This window comes from Somniosus microcephalus, chromosome 2, assembly GCF_052327205.1.
Source record: "Somniosus microcephalus isolate GS21.2 chromosome 2, FLI_Smic_1.0, whole genome shotgun sequence".
In the NCBI taxonomy this organism is placed as follows: Eukaryota; Metazoa; Chordata; class Chondrichthyes; order Squaliformes; family Somniosidae; genus Somniosus; species Somniosus microcephalus.
Genome location: NC_140988.1, coordinates 80,878,567 through 80,898,715, shown reverse-complemented (window position 1 = coordinate 80,898,715; position 20,149 = coordinate 80,878,567). Strand labels below are relative to the sequence as shown.

At 48.2% G+C, this 20,149-nt stretch overlaps 1 protein-coding gene across 1 annotated transcript in view; it reads left to right on the top strand.

Annotated features, from left to right (window-relative positions):
* The window catches only part of LOC147122783 (axonemal central pair apparatus protein HYDIN-like), a 239,763-nt gene that overhangs the window by 190,645 nt on the left and 28,969 nt on the right, over positions 1 to 20,149 (top strand). The window lies entirely within an intron of this gene.

The following is a 20,149-nucleotide window of genomic DNA, read 5'->3' as shown; positions in this document are numbered from 1 at the left end:
AACATAAAGCAAGGCTTTAATTGACTTGTAACAAAACTTGGAGGTCTTGCTGCCGAGTTGTGGCCAGTAGGTGTCGAGCAAAAATTTCATTTGGGGACTTGACATATAGCTGCTGTAAAATTTGGATAGCAGCGTCGTAGTCTATACAGTCCTCAATATAATCATACACATGAGGGGATACGTAGTTAATAAGCATTCTTAACTTACTAGGGGCATCCGCCCCACATTCTTCAAGAAAGTTGCTAAAGGTACGAAACCAATGCTTCCATACCTTCGCTGCCACAGGTGCATTCGGATCCAGGTCGAGACGAGCGGGTCTAAGGAGTTTTTCCATGATGGATCAGTTTCTTGCCCAAGTTCCTTTCTGCGGTTCGAGTTGCAGCTGGTTTTTCCGAATCACCCAAAGCGTGGAGACGATAACAAGTCGATTAAATTGACATAATAAAGACTCACTACGCACTTGGTTGAACATAAAGCAAGGCTTTAATCGACTTGTAACAAAACATGGAGGTCCAGTTAGTAGTCACTAGCTTCCTGTTTCCAGATTGTCTCTGGCCAAGTTGGGCCCACGCCCGAGTATTTATACTCCTCCGACAGCGCCCTCAGCTGGCCGTCCAGTAGTACTTCCTGAGTTACTTCTTGTAGAAGTTGCGATTTATGACATTCTTCCTCCCTAAAAGGTTTGGAAGTCCAGTCTTCCTTTAACGGACTAGGCAGACCAAAAATAGCTGTAGTCATTTAACTTTCTGCTTGTGACCGTAAGGTACGTCTCCCCGGACCGTGTCCTGGTTCCTGGGTTGCTTGGCCCGTACCGGTAAGTCGGTAGAGTCCGCGTCGTCTTGATCGTCCTGTGGAGGACTAGGAATATCATGACTCCGAGTGCGGGTCCCCACAGGCGCAGAGCTGGCCTCATCCTGGGTCGTAGCCGGTGATTGTCTGGCGTATTGGTTTCGGGTGGCCATCCTACAGGGAGCGTTCGGCTCCCTGAGTTGATCCGGTAGCACTGCCGGCAGATCCCTCGATGTCCCAGGTAGGGCGTCATCTTCATAGGGTTGCGGAGTGCTGACATCATAGTCGTGGGATCCTTCATCATTCGGGCCCGTGTGACCGGTTGGGCAGGGAGCCAGATCTCTGAGCGAGACGGTGGACTCCCGGCCATCAGGGTACCGCACATGCGCATACGTGGGGTTTACCTCCGTTAACTCCACCTCGTCAACGAGAGGGTCATTCTTGGCAGACTGGACGAACCTCCGGCGTAGCACAGGGCCTGGAGCCACCAACCATGACGGTAGAGATGTCCCATGTGTAGAGCGACGCCGGAACTTGAAGAATCGCTCATGAGGCGTGACATTAGTGGATGTGGAGAGAAGAGATCTGTTAGAGTTTAACACGTCGGGGAGCACAGTTTCCCACTGCTGGTCTGGTAGGTTGCGTGACCTCCGTGCCAGACGGACAGCGTTCCAGATGATGGCATTGTATCATTCAACCTGTCCGTTGCCGATTGGGTGATATGGTGTCGTCTTACTCGAGGCGATTCCCCGTTGGGATAGATAACCTTTTAAGTTCACTCGACATAAAGGAGGGACCCCGATCCGTGTGGATAAAATTGGCCGTCCCGCAAAGGGAAAAGACCTGATCGAGGCATTTAATTACGATAGAGGTAAGCATATTAGGACAGGGGAAGGCAAAGGGAAAACGTGAATACTTGTCTACCATCGTAAGTAGGTAGGTGTTCCGCATCAACGAAGGCAATGGCCCTTTAAAGTCTATGCTGAGCCTCTGCATCGGCTGCATTGCATGTATGAGTAAGTCATCTGATGGGCGGAAGAATTGTGGTTTCAATTCTGCACAAATCCTACAAGAGGAGCATGTTTTCTTTACGTCCTCCGTTGAGAATAGTAGATTTTTGGAGCGCACAAAGTGCAACATTCGGGTAACGCCAGGATGGCATAAGTCCATATGCCGATCCGCCAGAGTCGACGTTGACACTGAAGGGCAAAATGCCCTTGTGAAGGTATCTGGGGCCACATTCTGTTTGCCGGGTTGGTAATGGATAGTATATCCAAAGGCGGCCAGCTCCATCCTCCAGAGTTGAATTTTATTATTTTTGACTTTCGTGCGCTTCCGGTTATCCAACATGAAGGCCACGGAGCGCTGGTCAGTTATGAGCGTGAAATGACGCCGAGCAAGAAAATGACTCCATTGCCGTACAGCCTCGATGATGGCTATAGCCTCCTTCTCGACGGGGTTGGGGGGGGGGTTAATGGAGCTCGCTACCCTGCAAGGTTCTGGATAGGAATGCCACAGGTCGACCACCTTGATTCAAGGTAGCCGAGATCGCCACCTCCGATGCATCGCATTCGACCACAAAAGGAAGGTTTTCGTCAATGGAGCGAAGCGTGGCTTTCTCCAGCTGTCGTTTGAGGAGGTTGAAGGCAGAAATAGCCGTTGCTTCCAATGGAAAAGACTTTGCATGAAGCAGGCGCTGTATTTTATCAGAGAAGTGAGGTATCCACTTCGCGTAATAAGCAAACATGCCAAGTGCCCGACGAAGAGAGCCGAGATTTGTAGGGGGAGGGAGCTCCTGAAGTGGACAAAGTCGCTCTGGGTCCGGTTTAATAACACCGTTGCCCACCCAGTAGCCAAGAATGTTCACTGATGGCACCTATTTCACCAATTTGGATTTGTTTAACGATAAGTGGCGACGACGGAGAACGTCAAAAAATCTCTGAAGATTGGCGTCATGCTCCTTTTGATCATGGCCGGCAATAGTGATATTGTCTAAATACGGAAAGGTATCCGTCAAGTTCTCTTGCCAACTAGGCCATCCATTGCCCGTTGGAAGACGGCCACCCCATTGGTGACCCCAAATGGAAGGCGACGAAACTGATAAAGCCGACCATTGGCCTCAAAGGCCGTATACTTTTTGTCAGAGTCTTTCAGCGGTACCTGATGGTACGCGCTCTTTAAATCAAAGGTTGAAAATACCTTGTATTTGGCAAGGTTGTTGACCATGTCATCTATGCGTGGTAGCGGGTAGGCATCCAGATCGGTTTATTGATTAATAGTCTGCGAATAATCAATACACAGACGTTTCTTATGTTGTTTTAAAGGGTTTTTCACAACGACGACTTGAGCCCGCCAGGGAGATGAACACGGCTCGATAATACCGTCAGCTAAAAGGCGAGAGATTTCTGCCTCGATAAATGCTTGGTCGTCTTGGCTAAAGCGCCGCGATTTGGTGGCTATGGGTTTACAGCGGGGGGAGAGATTGGCAAACAGGGAGGGCTCACCGAGTAAGGCCACCGAGAGCGCACAAAACAGCACCTTAGAAATGGTAAGCTCCGGCTTCGACCCTCTGTAGTGTATGTACCTTTAAGGGGAGAACTACTTTTTACAGCTCCTGTATACTGTAGTACCGGCAGTGACCACACCTGTATATAAACCCTGAGTAGGGATCTGTACAGTTACTTTTAGAGTAACCCTCATCCAGTAAACACCTGTTGATTGTTCCCTGCAGTCTCTTGTCTAATTATTGAAGGACACACAACATCAAGATACACGGATCTAACATTGGCGATGAGAAGATTCAAACCTACCTGCAACTCTGCATCACCTCCCAGGGATTCGCTCCTGGAGAACAGTGAAAGAAGAAGGCCGAGTCCAGAAGCACGGGCGTCGACCATCCAGCGGAGACTTGAGCATCGCAGGGGAGGCTGTTGAGAGCTGGGCTTGGTTCTCCAGTCACGGTGGTCCAGCGAAACGGGCTGGCAACAGGTACAGACCCTTCCCGGACAGGGCGGCTAGAGCCGATCGACGGCACAGAAAAAGGCCGAGCAGCGTCGACGGGAGAAGAGAGAGGGTAGAGCGCACAGGGCGCAGCCGGTGTTCAGGACCGAGCGGCGTCGACGGGAGAAGAGAGAAGGTAGATGTAAAGTCTGTGGGTTATATAGCGAAGTAATACACAGACTACAAGAGTAACTTAAACAGGACTTTACTATTCGAAGGTCAGGGCGAATCTGCCCAATAAATTCTGCCACAGCACTTATATACCGGTGTGGTCACCGTCAGTATTACAGTATACAGCAGCCAGGATAAAGTAGTGCCACACCTAAAATAGTTCTCTTAAAGGTGGACGGTTACATACAATAGTTCTCTTAAAGATAGAACAGTTACATACACTACAATCCTCCCTTTTTAGCTTACAACATACTTATTCCCCATTAACATAACATCATAACATATCCAACTTCATGTTACAACAGTTCACAGAGGTAGTCTCTGCGGAAACAGTTCACAGATTCAGTCTCTGCATGAAACAGTTCACAGATTCAGTCTCTGATCTTCTTGACTCGGTCCGGACCACGCCTCCGTGGTGTAGTCGGGTCACCTTGCTAGAGGGACCCATCCCATAGTCCTTCCCTAGACTTAACAGCTTTACTTCCATCACTTCTGAACCAGCATTGCTGACTTTTTAAAACAAACAAAAAACAGTTGGATTGCCTTGGGAAATTTTCCTACCTTCCAACTGATTTGGCTCCGTTCGGGGGACCACGTGTGTGATCGGGTAGAGGTAATAATGGTTTAGATGGTTATCATCTTCTGCTTCGTCTTTTCCTTTTTTGCTTCTTGGAGACTCTTGGGGCTCCATTGTCAGCTGCCAGCTGTAACGCCACCATCTCCCTATGTTCCTTAGACTTTAAGTGATTCATCCTGATTTCGGCACTTTGGGAGTTCTCGGCACAAGCTGGGCAGACCAGGTCCTCGTAATATTCAGTGTCACTCAACAGATCATGGTAATATTCGGTGTCGTCCTGAGCTAGGCCAGCGAGAGGGTCTTCTATTTCCTCCTTACGCAGCTGGACGTTAGCCGACTTTTGTTCCAAATCCCGACATCTGTCCTGAAGAGACTTCATCATGCGTTCAGATTCATCCCGCTTTTTCTGGGCTTCCTGCAAGTCTTTTACTAATGACCTCATTTGTGATTTCAATACTTCAACTTCATTCGGAGATTGATTGATCGGACTATTCAACCCCTCTACTGCAGTAGCTGTTTCAGTATTCTGTTGTTCTACATTGCTGTGCGTCAGCGTACTTTTGGCATCCAAGGGCTGTTCTGCTGCAGACTTCTCAGTCTGGGTTGCCACCTCAGCTCTTCCAATGACTTTTGAGAGCTCCCTTCCCTTTGAAGATTGAGGCTCGTATTTAAGTTTTTCCCATTTTAGAGTTTTATCCCTCAGCATATGAATGAGTTGGCTGACTGTTAACTCTTCTGCCATCATCCCTTTTCCATTAACTACAGGGCTATTTATAACCTTGCCCTGGAGGAGTTGGCTGACTGTTAACTCTTCTGTCCTCATCCCTTTTCCATTAGCTGCAGGGCTGTTTAGAACCTTGTCCTGGGGCTCCTTTGCTGCTTCTACTTTGCCATCATCCGCAGCCCCCATCATTCGAATTTCCACTAATGAATTGTCCGGTGATGCTGCACCCAACTTCAGTAGGAGCTCGGAAGTCATGTCGACCAACTCAGCTTTTTCTGCCTGCAACCTGCTAACAAGCGCCTTCAGTTGCGGCACATCTTGTTCCACCGGATTGGAGCACGCCCCTTCAGAAGCCGAATCAGCTTTGATTCGTTTGGCCTCCTCGTGCAGACGGTTTGTGAGCTCCTGCTCCCTTTTCTTCCCCAGCTGCTTGTGTTGTCTTTCCAGATTCTCCCATTCGGTATCATAGAACTTTTTCATTGCTTTCATCTCTTGCTCGAGACGGCAATTCAATTGTTCTAATTGCTGTCGTAATCTGAAATAAGTTTGCGTTCGAGCTCGATGTTCCTCAGTAATATATATGTCTGTAACTTGAACAGACTCAGAATTCTCTGTCAAGCTATGTTGCTGTTGTTCAGAGGAATTCTGTTCTGAAACTTTGTTCTCCTCTGGAGCATAAGCCTTTATGCCCACATTCGTTCTACCAACCTTAGTCAGCAAGTTCATTTTAGACTTGTCTTTCATGCTTGGGCTGGTCTTATCGTCATCCGTTTCAGAGTCTGAGCTGATTGTCTGCCCCGAGTCCTCACTCGTTATTGCTTTGAGGTAGTGCCATTCCATGTCTATTTTCTTGATCCACTCCCGTCCTAGAAGTGGTGGTCCTCCCTCAGGTAGTACGTATAAGTCCATTCCGGGGTGTTCTTTGCCCCTGTCTCTCACCTTGACTCTTATCTTTCCCATGGGGTATACTTTATGCCCCGTGTATGTCTGCAATACGAACTTGGTATCTCTCAAGGGTATATGTGAGAATAGCCGGTTGTAATCCCTTCGATTTATGACTGATAGGGCTGATCCAGTGTCCAATTCCATTCTCACTTGGACTCCGGCTATTTTTAGCATGACCCAGATAGTTTGTAGGTCAGCTTCCTTACTCACATTATGAATTCTCAGACTACCCAGTTCCTGGCCGCTTGGGTCTGAATCCGAATTCTGTTCATCTGAACTCTTCTCAACCACCTTGTGTACTTTGTTGTACTTTTCCTGTGATGGCTTTTTTTTTTGGTTGTTGGTCTTCTTCCCTGACCGGCATACTTTGGCTATGTGACCCAGTTTGCCACATTTCCTACAGTCCTGGTTTTTAAACCAGCATTGGTTCTGGTCGTGTGTTGTCTTCCCACAACGATAACATTTCGTTGCACCCGAAGTAATTTGATCCACACTGAGGACCGCTGCCTTCAGCTGCATTTCCGCAGTTCCTTTCGCTGCGGCTTCGTGTGATGCTGCAATAAGGACAGCCCTATCCAGTGTAAGGTCGTTCTCTTCGAGCAGTCGCTTTTGCGTTCCTTCCTTCGACAACCCGCACACAAACTTGTCTCGCAATGCCTCTGTCAGATTTCCTCCAAACTGGCAGTATTTCGCTAGCCTACGCAGTTCGACCAAGTATTCCGCGTTGCTTTCCTCTTTCCGTTGCGTTCTCGCATAAAATTTGAATCGTTCCGCCAACATCAGCGGTGTGGGGTTCAAGTGATCCTTCAGAACAGCAACAATATTATCGAAGGTTTGATCCGCCGGTTTAACTGGTGCTAGAAGATGCTTCAATAGCCCGTATGTCTTCGACCCCATCGAGTTTAGCAAGGTTATAGCTTTATCATCATCCTCTATTTTATTGGCCTCACAATATATCTCAATGCGTTCTACATACGTGGCCCAATCTTCTACCTCGGAATTGAAATCGTTGATGTTACCACGCTTAGGCATCTTCACCTCCCTGATAAACAACAACGAAATATTTCTTTAACTCTTTTATTTATTTATTTATTTTTTCCAAGATGGCGGTTTCCCCGCGCTTCTCTTCTTTCCCCGCCCCTTTCAAAATGGCGGTTCCCGCTTCTGTCTTTTTCTCCGCCTACTGGCGGCTTCCCGCGGTTTCCCGCGCTTATCTTCTTTCCCCGCCCACTTTCAAGATGGCGGTTCCCGCTTTTCTTCCCCTGGCGGGAGGGGTAAGCTTTTCCCTCGGGCGACGGCCACTGGCTTTCGGGGTTCGCAGCCTGCTCTTCGGCTTCAGCACGTTCCCTTCTCTCGGCCGGGCAACCGGCTCTGGGTACAACCCGTTGATGGCGAACGGTCTCAGCCGCTGGCTGGATCTCGCTCAGTCTCCCTCGCTTGGGCTCTGTCTCTCCGGTGCTGGGTACAACCCGTTGACGGCGAACAGTTTCAGCCGCTGGGCTGGATCTCGCTCAGTCTTCCTAGGGCTCTGTCTCTCCCGCTCACGCGGCTCTCGCTCGCTCTCTCTCGGGCTCTGTCTCTCCCATTCACGCGGCTCTCGCTCGGGCTCTGTCTCTCCCGCTCGCGCGGCTCTCAATCACGCCTCCCAGCCCTCTCGCAGTCCGGTGCTTCCCTCCCCGGCTGTGGCTGAGTTCTCCGCGATTTATTTATTTTATCTCTTCCCGCGCCTTACGATCCCGGTCGCAGCGCTTCGTGGCCTTGGTCACTGTCCGACCTTTTTCACCCAATCGCTCCTCCCAGCCTCTCGCAGTCCGGTGGTTCCTCCCCGGCTGCGGCTGCGTTGTCCGCGGTTTATTTATTTTTATCTCTTCCCGCGCCTTACGATCCGGTTGCAGCGCTTCGTGGCCTCAGTCACTGTCTGGCCTTTTTCACCCCAATCGCGCCTCCCAGCTTCTCGCAGTCCGGTGCTTTCCTCCCCGGCTGTGGCTGAGTTCTCCGTGGCTTATTTATGTTTATATCTTCCCGCGCCTTACGATCCCGGTCGCAGCGCCTCGTGGTCGCGGTATTTGTCCGGCCTTTTTCGCCGTCGCGGTCTAGTCGTCTCACGACGCTCCCCAGCCCGCTTGTACCGCAGCTTCTGCTCCACGCTGCCTCAGTCTCAGCGCCTCTGGGCCCGACTTCTGTCCGGCTCCTTTCCCCCTCGACCGTGGTCGAGTGCACCGCCCTTATCCTCCGTTTATTTGTTTCTATTTTCCCTTTACTCACAGTCACCGTGGCCGACTTGCTTCTCGTGTTGATCGGCTCACTCACCACCATGGCAGAAGGGACAATCCGTGCCTGTTGCTGATGGAAGACTTCGTGTTTGAAATCTTCCTCCTTTCTTGGTCTGCAGACTCGAGTTTTCTCTCAGCAAAACGACGAGGGCGGGTGCCTCTTCTCGACGCTCGTTGACTTCTTCAGAAGTATTGTTGCCGCAGGGTAAGATCGAACTCGTCGCCACTGTAAAGTCTGTGGGTTGTATAGCGAAGTAATACACAGACTACAAGAGTAACTTAAACAGGACTTTACTATTCGAAAGTCAGGGCGAATCTGCCCAATAAATTCTGCCACAGCACTTATATACCGGTGTGGTCACCGTCGGTATTACAGTATACAGCTGCCAGGATAAAGTAGTGCCACACCTAAAATAGTTCTCTTAAAGGTGGACGGTTACATACAATAGTTCTCTTAAAGATAGAACAGTTACATACACTACAGTAGAGCACACAGGGCGCAGCCGGAGTTCAGGACCGAGCGGCGCCAACGAGAGAGAGCAGAGCGTAGCCGGTGTTCAAGGGCTGAGCAGCGTCAACGAGAGAGAGAGGCGCACAGGAAAACGCGCAGAGCGCAGCCGGTGTTCAAGGGCCGAGCAGCGTCAGCGGGGAAGAAAGGAAAGCGCGGGAGGCGCCATTTTGAGCCGCAGCGGAGAAGAAGGGAGAGCGCGGGAGATGCCATTTTGAGCCAGTCTAACCACACCCAGGGATGCCGAAGAGTGGCAGTGTCACAGTGTTCGACAATGAAGTCGAAGATTGGACGACATATGTCGAACGCATAGAAGTGTACTGCAAGGCGAATGAAGTGCCAGATGACAGGAAAGCGCTGGTATTGTTGAATTCAATGGGTGCAAAAACGTATGGCTTACTGCGAAACCTAGTAACCCCAGAGAAGCCATTGGAAAAGGATTTTGAAAACATAGTGTCAATCCTACAGGACCACTTAAACCCCACACCGCTGCTGATAGCGGAAAGATTTAAGTTTCACAAAAGGAACCAGCATAAAGATGAAAGTAATGCTGAGTTTTTAATGGAACTGCGCAAGCTATCAAAACACTGCCAGTTTGGAACGGGACTAGCAGATACTTTAAGGGACAAGTTTGTGTGTGGGCTTCAAAGTGAAGGAACCCAGAAACGGCTTCTATCAGAAAAGGATCTTACGCTGGACAAGGCTTTCAGCATGGCAGTATCACATGAAGCATCAGCACGGGGCGCGGCAGAGATACAATGGAGACCGCAAAAATATGGCACAAATGAAATGTCATACGGAACAGTGAAGTGCTATCGCTGCGGCAGAACAACACACGACCATAAAGATTGCTGGTTCAAGGACCAAGTGTGCAGACAGTGTGGAAAAGTAGGACACATAGCAAGAGTCTGCAGGTCGGAAAAGAAAACCAGCAGCAAGAAATCCCCACAGGAGAAGTACAAGAAGGTACATAAGGTGACGGAGAGTAGTGCAGACGAACAGAAAAGTGATACAGACTCTGGAAGCAAGGAGCTGGGTTGTCTGAAACTACATAATGTGATCAAAACGGAGGATCACCAAACTATCTGGGTCACGCTCAAGATAGCCGGAGTCCAAGTGAAAATGGAATTGGGCACAGGATCAGCCCTAACAGTCATAAACCGAAGGGACTACAAGCGGCTATTCTCACATATACACTTGAGAGATGCAGAGATTGTCTTGAAGACGTACATGGGGCAAAAAGTCTACCCCAAAGGAAAAATAAGGGTGAACGTTATATATAACGGCAAGGAAACACCAAAAATGGACCTATATGTATTGCCAGATGGAGGACCACCACTACTAGGACGTGAATGGATCCGGAAGATACAGCTAGATTGGCATTCCATACAAGCACTGACTGTAGATGCCAAAAAGGATGACGACGTCACACCTGGACGACTGTCAAAAATGCTAACTGACGCACAAGAAGTGTTCCAGGAGGGACTCGGAACACTAAAAGGCATAACAGCGACGATCAAAATAGAGGAAAATGCAAGCCCAAAGTTTTTTAAGGCCAGACCGGTACCTTATGCGATCCGCCCAGCCGTCGAAGCAGAGCTGGAAGGTTTGGAACGTTCAGGAGTACTGTGCAAAGTGGACTGGAGTGAGTGGGCTACACCCATCATTCCTGTAATGAAGAGGTCATTGAGTAATACGCCTGGGGAACCAAAGAAGGTTCGCATCTGTGGGGACTTTAAGGTGACAGTGAACCCAGTCCTTCACACCGTACAATATCCGCTTCCGCGGATTGAAGATATTTTCGCCTCGCTATCTGGAGGGAAACGCTTCACTAAGAGTGATCTGGCCCAGGCGTACCTGCAAATGGAGGTAGAAGAAGCCCCGAAACAGTACCTCACGATCAACACTCATAAAGGTCTCTACCAATACAACCAGCTGGTGTTCGGGGTAGCATCAGCTCCGGTTATTTGGCAAAGGGCAATGGATCAAGTCCTGCAAGGGATTCCAGGGACCCAGTGTTATTTGGACGACATCCTGGTCACGGGCGAAAATGACAGTGATCACCTTGCCAACCTGGAGCAGGTGCTCACTAGATTGAAGGAATATGGTCTCCGAGCTAATCGCCACAAATGCGAGTTTTTCCAGAAGCAGATCTCGTATTGTGGCCACGTTATTGATGAAGAGGGGTTACATAAGTCCCCTGAAAAGATTGAGGCAGTACTCAAGGCTCCTGCACCGGAAAATGTGTCACAACTGAGGTCGTTCCTCGGGCTGGTGAACTACTACCATAAGTTCTTGCCGAATTTGTCTACAGTACTACACCCACTGAACACCCTACTGCAAACGGGGGTACCATGGAAGTGGAATGACGAATGTAAACGAGCTTTCCAGAAGTGCAAAGAATTGATCACATCAAAAGAGGTGTTGGCTCATTTCAACCTAGCACTACCAATTCGGTTGGCGTGTGATGCATCACCCTGTGGCATTGGAGCGGTGCTGTCGCACAAATTCCCGGACGGCTCAGAGAGGCCAGTAGCCTTTGCGTCTCGGTCACTAACCTCAGCCGAGCGTAACTATGCCCAGATTGACAGGGAGGCCCTCAGCCTAGTGTGGGGAGTGAAAAAGTTCAATCACTATCTGCATGGGCAGAAGTTCACCTTGCTGACTGACCACCAACCACTGGTCTCCATCTTTAATCCAAAGAAGGGCGTTCCGGTGATGACTGCGCATCGGCTACAAAAATGGTCCCTTTTTCTAGGGGCGAACCAATATGAAATCGAGTATAAGGGCACGAAACAGCATGGAAACGCTGATGGGCTATCACGCCTGCCACTGCCTACTGCGGAGGAAGCACCAGCAGTGGACCCTGTCGAAATATTTTATTCGACTATAATTGAACGCTTGCCAGTAACTAACGCTGATATAGAGAAGGAGACCCGAAATGACCCGACACTGTCTCGGGTATATGACTTGACGGTGAAGGGATGGCCAACACATGGCGACTCACTGTTGCAAGCATTCTCATCCAGAAGAGAACAGCTGTCAGTATGCCAGGGGACCTTGATGTGTGGATCCCGAGTGGTAATTCCACCCAAGTTAAGGGAGAGAGTGCTAAATGAGCTTCACGAAGGCCATCTGGAAGGGGTGAAAATAAAAAGCCTTGCTAGGGCTTATGTGTGGTGGCCGGGGATCAATCAGCAAATCGAGGACCTGACAAAGAGCTGCTCAGGATGGCAGAAGGTCCAAAATGCACCACCACATGCCCCTCTACACCCATGGGAGTGGCCCTCATCTCCATGGCAACGGGTGCATATTGATTTTGCTGGTCCATTCATGGACTCAATATTTTTAATAGCCATGGATGCGCACTCGAAATGGCCTGAGGTGATCAAAATGTCCTCCACCACCATGGAGAAAACTATTGCAGTCCTACGGACCATATTTGCCAGGAACGGCTTGCCAGAGCTGATTTGCTCTGATAACGGACCACAGTTTGTGTCCGAAGAGTTTCGAAGATTTATGAAAAGGAATGGGGTAAGGCATTACACATCCGCCCCGTATCATCCAGCCACAAATGGATTGGCTGAGAGTTTCGTACAAACCTTTAAAAAAGCAGTAAAGGCCATGTGCGATGACGACATTCCACTGCAGCATAAGGTGGACAATTTCCTGTTAGCCTACAGAAATGCGACACATGCAGTCACCAACCAGACCCCGGCCATGATGTTCTTTAACCGAAGGTTGAGATCTCGTCTGGATTTGCTCAGACCAAATGTACGAAGAGATGTTGAGAGTAAGCAATTCCAGCACATCAATGAGAAGCCGACAAGGAGATTCAATGTAGGGCAACCAGTCTTGGCCCGCGGCTACTGAACAGAGAAATGGCAACCAGGAACGATATGCACACGGCAGGGGCCACTAATGTACACAGTGGATGTTGGGGAGAACATTGTGAGATGCCATGTTGACCAGATGCTAGAGTCACAGGAACGAGTCAACCCCATGTCTCGCGTACCTGGTGATGAACCCGACATACAGGTAGCATCTACCCCAGAAACAGTAGCATCGTAAGCTGATGAACCAACCGACGACAGGGGGCCAGAATCGCCTCCGCACCAAGAGCAAGACACTCAGGAAAGGCGCTATCCAGAAAGGATCAGGAAGCCTCCCCAAAGACTGAATTTATAAATAGACTATTTTCAGTTAATGTTGCATGTTAAAAGTGTTAATTGTAATTAGTTGATATTTAATTGTTAAATGAATGTTATGGTGCTGTTAATCTAAAAGGGGAGGAATTGTAGTGTATGTACCTTTAAGGGGAGAACTACTTTTTACAGCTCCTGTATACTGTAGTACCGGCAGTGACCACACCTGTATATAAACCCTGAGTAGGGATCTGTACAGTTAGTTTTAGAGTAACCCTTATCCAGTAAACACCTGTTGATTGTTCCCTGCAGTCTCTTGTCTAATTATTGAAGGACACACAACATCAAGATACACGGATCTAACACCCTCCAAACTCAAAAGTGAGTCTTTTGTGCTGCTTCTGGAAGCCCTGTCCCAGAAGCTCATCGCTGCATAAGTTTTCGAGTACTCGAGCTGGTTGGAGAGATAAGTGCGGCCATTGAGGATGAGGTTGACAAGACAGAAGCCAGAAGAATTGGTGGTCAGAGTCGTCAGAGCCATTGCAATCTCCCTGTCCGAGGGATAAATGCGCAGTTTTAACCTGCTGACAGCCCGCTTACTAATGAAGCTGTCAGAGCTGCAGGAGTCGATTAGCGCACTTAGCGTGTGCCCATTTACTGAAACCTTCGTGGCTGCAAGAGACAAACGTTGGGGAAAAACAGCTGTGATAGGAGGAGGGGCAATTTTTCCTTCGGCAGCTGTAGCCTTAGCAGTGGTTCTTGGGGGAGGAGCAGCTCCATAGATAGCAGCTGTGAAGCTAACAGGAGCTCTCAACCGGTATACTTTAGAGGAGTGGCCTTTCTTGTTAGCAGAGGCCCATGACTGGCATACCTTGGAAAAGTGTCCTTTCTTGCTGCAATGATTGCAAGTCGCATTACGAGCCGGGCAAAATTTTCTGTAATGGAACGTACCTCCACAAAAGAAACACTTTCTTCCTGATTGCCAGGATGCTGCTAGGGCGGGGTCATCATCAGCGAAGGCCTCTAGGGTAGGATCGTCGCCTGTTAGAGTAGAGTCATCATCAGTGGGGGCATCCGCCCGAGACCTATCGAAAGACTCATTAAAGGTGATAGCCGCCGCCCGTGCATGTGGTGGGAGAAAAGTGTCTGCATTCTTCTTGGCCAAGTCCAGGGAACATGCCTGGTCATAAGCAGCCTGTAAATTGAGGATTTTATTTTCCAGCAAACGCTTACGTATAAAAGGGGACGCAATCCCATTGATAAAGGAATCACAGATTAGTTCCTCTTGATACTGTTCAGCTGTAACTGCTTTAAGGTTACAATCTTTGCTGAGCCTGCGAAGTTTCTGGAGGAATTCATCGAGTGATTCCCCAGGCTGCTGCCGAGTTGTGGCCAGTAGGTGTCGAGCAAAAATTTCATTCGGGGACTTGACATATAGCTGCTGTAAAATTTGGATAGCAGCATCGTAGTCTATACAGTCCTCAATATAATCATACACATGAGGGGATACGTAGTTAATAAGCATTCGTAACTTATTAGGGGCATCCGCCCCACATTCTTCAAGAAAGTTGCTAAAGGTACGAAACCAATGCTTCCATACCTTCGCTGCCGCAGGTGCATTCGGGTCCAGGTCGAGACGAGCGGGTCTAAGGAGTTTTTCCATGGTGGATCAGTTTCTTGTCCAAGTTCCTTTCTGCGATTCGAGTTGCAGCTGGTTGTTCCGAATCACCCAAAGCGTGGAGATGATAACAAGTCGATTAAATTGACATAATAAAGACTCACTACGCACTTGGTTGAACATAAAGCAAGGCTTTAATCGACTTGTAACAAAACATGGAGGTCCAGTTAGTAGTCACTAGCTTCCTGTTTCCAGATTGTCTCTGGCCAAGTTGGGCCCATGCCCAAGTATTTATACTCCTCGGATGGCGCCCTCAGCTGGCCGTCCAGTAGTAGTTCCTGAGTTACTTCTTTTAGAAGTTGCGATTTGTGACACAGGGTACTGAATTTGGATGATCAGCCATGATCGCATTGAATGGCGGAGCAGGCTTGAGGGGCTGAATGGCCTACTCCTGCTCCTATCTTCTATGTTTCTATGAGGGGAATCCTCGGTTGAGGAAAAAGGAAGACATATCGGAAGCAGTAGTATGGAAGGTGGCATTGTCAGGACAGATACGGCGGAGATAGAGAAACTGGGGGAATGGAATAGAGTACTTACAGGAAGCAGGGTGGGAGGAAGTGTAGTCCAGGTAGCTGTGGGAGTCAGTGGGCTTATAGTGGATGTTTGTCAATAGCCTATCCCCAGAAATGGAGACAGAGAAGTCGAGGAAGGGAAGGGAAGAGTCGGAGATGGACCATGTGAAGGTGAGGGAAGGATGGAAATTGGAAGCAAAGTGAATGAAATTTTCTAGTTCAGGCGAGAGTGGGAAACGGTACCAATGCATTCATCAATGTACCGGAAAAAGAGGTGAGGGAGGGGACCTCAGTAGGACTGGAACAAAGAATGTTCCAAATATCCCACGAAAAGGCAGGCATAGCTAGGGCCCATGCGGGTTCTCATAGCAACACCTTTAATTTGGAGGAAGTGAGTGGAGTCAAAGGAGAAGTTGTTCAATGTGAGAACAAGTTCAACCAGGCGGAAGAGGGTGGTGGTGGATGGGGACTGGTTGGGCTTCTGTTTAAAGAAGAAGCGGAGTGCCCTCAGTCCATCCTGGTGGGGGATGGCGGTGTTGAGGGATTGGACGTCCATAGTGAAAAGGAGACGGTTGGGGCCAGGAAACTGGAAACTGTTAAAGTGGTGGACGGCGTCGGAAGAGTCGCAAATGTAGGTGGGAAGAGACTGGACATGGGGAGAAAAAGTAGAGTCGAGATAGGGAGAAATCAGTTCCGTGGGGCAAGAACAGGCTGAAATGATGGATCTACCAGGGCAGCCCTGTTTGTGGATCTTGGGAAGGAGGTAGAAGCAGGCTGTGCGGGGTTGGGGAACTATGAGGAAGACAGCCACGGAGGGAAGATCTCCAGAGGAGATGAGGTCAGTAACAGTCTTGGAAACAATGGCTTGATGTTTAGTAGTGAGGTCATGGTCCAGGGGAAGGTAGGAGGAGGTGTCAGAGAGTTGGCATTCAGCCTTCGCACGGTAGAGGTCGGTTCGCCAAACAACAACAGCACCACCCTTGTCAGCAGGTTTAATGATAATGTTAAGGTTGGATCGGAGAGAACAGAGTGCTGCAAGTTCAGAGGGAGGTAGTTTGGACCTCCGCCATTTTTGATCATCATCTACAAATTGACAATCCTCTCCTGTCTTCTCAGAGATCCCACCTAACAATCCTCGTTCCATTCATATACTTGACTGTTCCTTTTGATGTTTTTTGATTTTTTTTCCCTTATACTCCCTTAGTTTTCCTTATCCCGCTCTCAAGCTTGTCTCTTCTCATAATCTCCATTTATTTTCATTTATATTCTTACAGTCCTTGTAGGCCCACTGCTTGAATTTGAATTAGTTTCTAATCTTTTAATTTATCTATGACATCCTGAAACTAATACTGGTTGTCTTCTTTTTTACTGGAATATGCTTATTTTGTATCTTTGCAATCCCTTTTTTATCTTTGAACTCCAACCATATTATTCTATCTGTACCCCTTCCTTATCTAAAATGCAATGTATTGAGTCTGGCAGTGTGACGGAGCTGGACTAACATTAGTACAGATTCAGCAGTAACCTAAGTGATTTAATAATAAATTTGCCTTTAGAATGGATCTCCCTCTTACAGTGAGGCTCAGCAGCTCCTCTGAGCCCATAGTCCCATGACGTTAGAATCAAAAGGAGGCCATTCAGCCCATCTTGTCTGTGTCGGCTCCATGAAAGAACTCTCCAATTAGTTCCATTCCCATTCCTTTCCCCATAGCCTGGCAAATTATGTCCCCTTCAAATATTTATCCAATTCCCTTTTGAAAATTACTATCGAATCTGCTTCCACCAGCCACTCAGGCAGTGCATTCCAGATCGTAACAACTCGCTGCGTAAAACAATTTCTCCTCATCTCCCCTCTGGTTCTTTGCCAATAACCTTAAATCTGTGTCCTCTGGTTACCAACCCTCCTGCCAGTGGAAACAGTTCCTCCCTATTTACTCTTATCAACACCCCTCAAAATTTTGAACACCTCTATTAAATCTTCCCTTAACCTTCTCTGCTTTAAGGAGAACAATCCCAGCTTCTCCAGTCGCTCCACATAACTGAAGTCCCTCATCCTTGGTACCATTCTAGTAAATCTCCTCTACACTCTTTCCAAGGCCTTGACATCCTTCCTAAAGTGTAGGGCTGAAAATTGGAGATTTTGATACAATAGTCCAATTGAGGCCTAACCAGTGATTTATAAAGGTTTATCACAGAATCACAGAATTCTTCTTTGCTTTTGTACTCTATGCCTCTCTTTATAAAGCCAAGGATCCTGTATGCTTTTTTAACAGCCTTATCAACCTTCAGAAATTTGCCTGTGTGAACCCCCAGGTCTCTCAGTTCCTGCACCCCATTTAAAATTTTACCATTTAGTTTATATTGACTCTCCTCATTCTTTCTTTCACACTTCACTGTGTTAAATTTTCATCTGCTGTGTGTCTGCACATTTCTTCTGTCTGTCTATGTCCTCCTGAAGTCTACTACTATCCTCCTCACTATTTACTACTTTTCCCAGTTTCGTGTCATCTGCAATATTTTGCTGGTGTTCGTTGTTGTTTTACCAGTTATCTGCGTGCAATGTTAAAATTAAAATATTCCAAAAAACTAACACGTAGATGGAAAAAAATAGAATAAGAAATTGTCAGCATATCCATCTTAATGAGACGTTAAACCAAGGCCCGTTTCCCTATTCCAGTGGAGCGGGTGAAGATCCCATTACACGATTGGAAGAGTTCTTCCAGTGTATTAATTAACATTCTCCCTCAACCAACACCAGCAAAAATAAATTAATTGGCCATTCATCTCCTTGCTGTTTGGGATCTTGCAATGAGCAAGATAAAAAGTGCAGGGGGATACTTAAAAAAGAAATTAGGAGAGCGAGGAGGGGCCATGAAATAACACTGGCGAGCAACATAAAGGAAAATCCTAAGGTGTTTTATAAGTATATTAAGGGCAAGAGGATAACTAGGGAAAGAGTAGGGCCCATTAGGGACCAAAGTGGCAATCTGTGTGTGGAGCCAGAAGATGTAGGTGGGGTTTTAAATGAATATTTTGCATCTGTGTTCACTATGGAGAAGGACGATGTAGACATAGAAATCGGGCAGGTGGACTGTGATATACTTGAACATATTAGCATTGAGAGGGAGGAGGTACTAGCGGTTTTAGCAGGCTTGAAAGTGGATAAATCCCCAGGCCCGGACGAGATGTATCCCAGGCTGCTGTGTGAGGCAAAGGAGGAGATTGCAGGGGCTCTGACACAAATTTTCAGAACCTCTCTGGCCACAGGGGATGTGCCAGAGGACTGGAGAACAGCTAACGTAGTACCATTATTCAATAAGGGCAGTAGGGATAAACCAGGGAATTACAGGCCAGTGAGCCTAACATCAGTGGTAGGGAAATTATTGGAAAAAATTCTGAGGGACAGAATTAGTCTCCACTTGGAGAGGCAAGGATTAATCAGGGATAGTCAGCATGGCTTTGTCAAGGGGAGATCATGTCTGACCAATTTGATTGAATTTTTCGAGGGGGTGACTAGGTGTGTGGATGAGGGTAGTGCAGTGGGTGTGGTATACATGGATTTCAGTAAGGCTTTCGATAAAGTCCCGCATAGGAGACTGGTCAAGAAGGTAAGAGCCCACGGGATCCAGGGTGCCTTGGCACATTGGATCCAAAACTGGCTTAGTGGCAGAAGGCAGAGCGTGGTGGTCGAAGGTTGTTTTTGTGACTGGAAGCCTGTGTCCAATCGGGTACCGCAGGGATCGGTGCTGGGTCCCTTGCTGTTTGTGGTCTACATTAATGATTTGGATGTGAATGTAAAAGGTATGATCAGTAAGTTCGCAGATGACACGAAAATTGGTGGGGTGGTAAATAGCGAGGAGGGTAGCCTCAGTCTGCAGGACGATATAGATGGGTTGGTCAGATGGGCGGAACAGTGGCAAATGGAATTTAACCCTGAAAAGTGTGAGGTGATGCATTTTGGAGGGACTAACAAGGCAAGGGAATACACAATGAATGGTAGGACCCTAGGAAAGACAGAGGATCAGAGGGACCTTGGTGTGCATGTACATAGATCCCTGAAGGCAGCAGAACAGGTGGCTAAGGTGGTTAAAAAGGCATATGGGATACTTGCCTTCATTAGCCGAGGCATAGAATATAAGAGCAGGGAGGTTATGATGGAGCTGTACAAAATGCTGGTTAGGCCACAGCTGGAATACTGTGTGCAGTTCTGGTCACCACACTATAGGAAGGATGTGATTGCTTTGGAGAGGGTGCAGAGGAGATTCACCAGGATGTTACTTGGGCTGGAGCGCTTCAGCTATGAAGAAAGACTGGACAGGCTGGGGTTGTTTTCCTTGGAGCAGAGAAGGCTGAGGGGGGACCTGATTGAGGTGTACAAAATTATGAGGGGCATAGATAGGGTAGATAGAAAGGAACTTTTTCCCTTAGTAGAGGGGTCAATAACAAGGGGGCATAGATTCAAGGTAAGGGGCAGGAGGTTTAGAGGGGATTTGAGGAAGAACTTTTTCACCCAGAGGGTGGGTGGAATCTGGAACTCACTGCCTGAAAGGGTGGTAGAGGCAGGAACCCTCACAACATTCAAGAAGCATTTGGATGAGCACTTGAAATGCCATAGCATACGAGGCTACGGACCAAATGCTGGAAAATGGGATTAGATTAGACAGGGCTTGATGGCCGGCGCGGACGCGATGAGCCGAAGGGCCTCTTTCTGTGTTGTATAACTCTATGACTCTAGGGGGGAAAAATTGGGTGAGTAGCACCACCTGTTAGCGCCTAAAGAGGCAGTCAGTGGCTGTTGCGCCCCTGGCTGCGCCTCCCGCGATATTC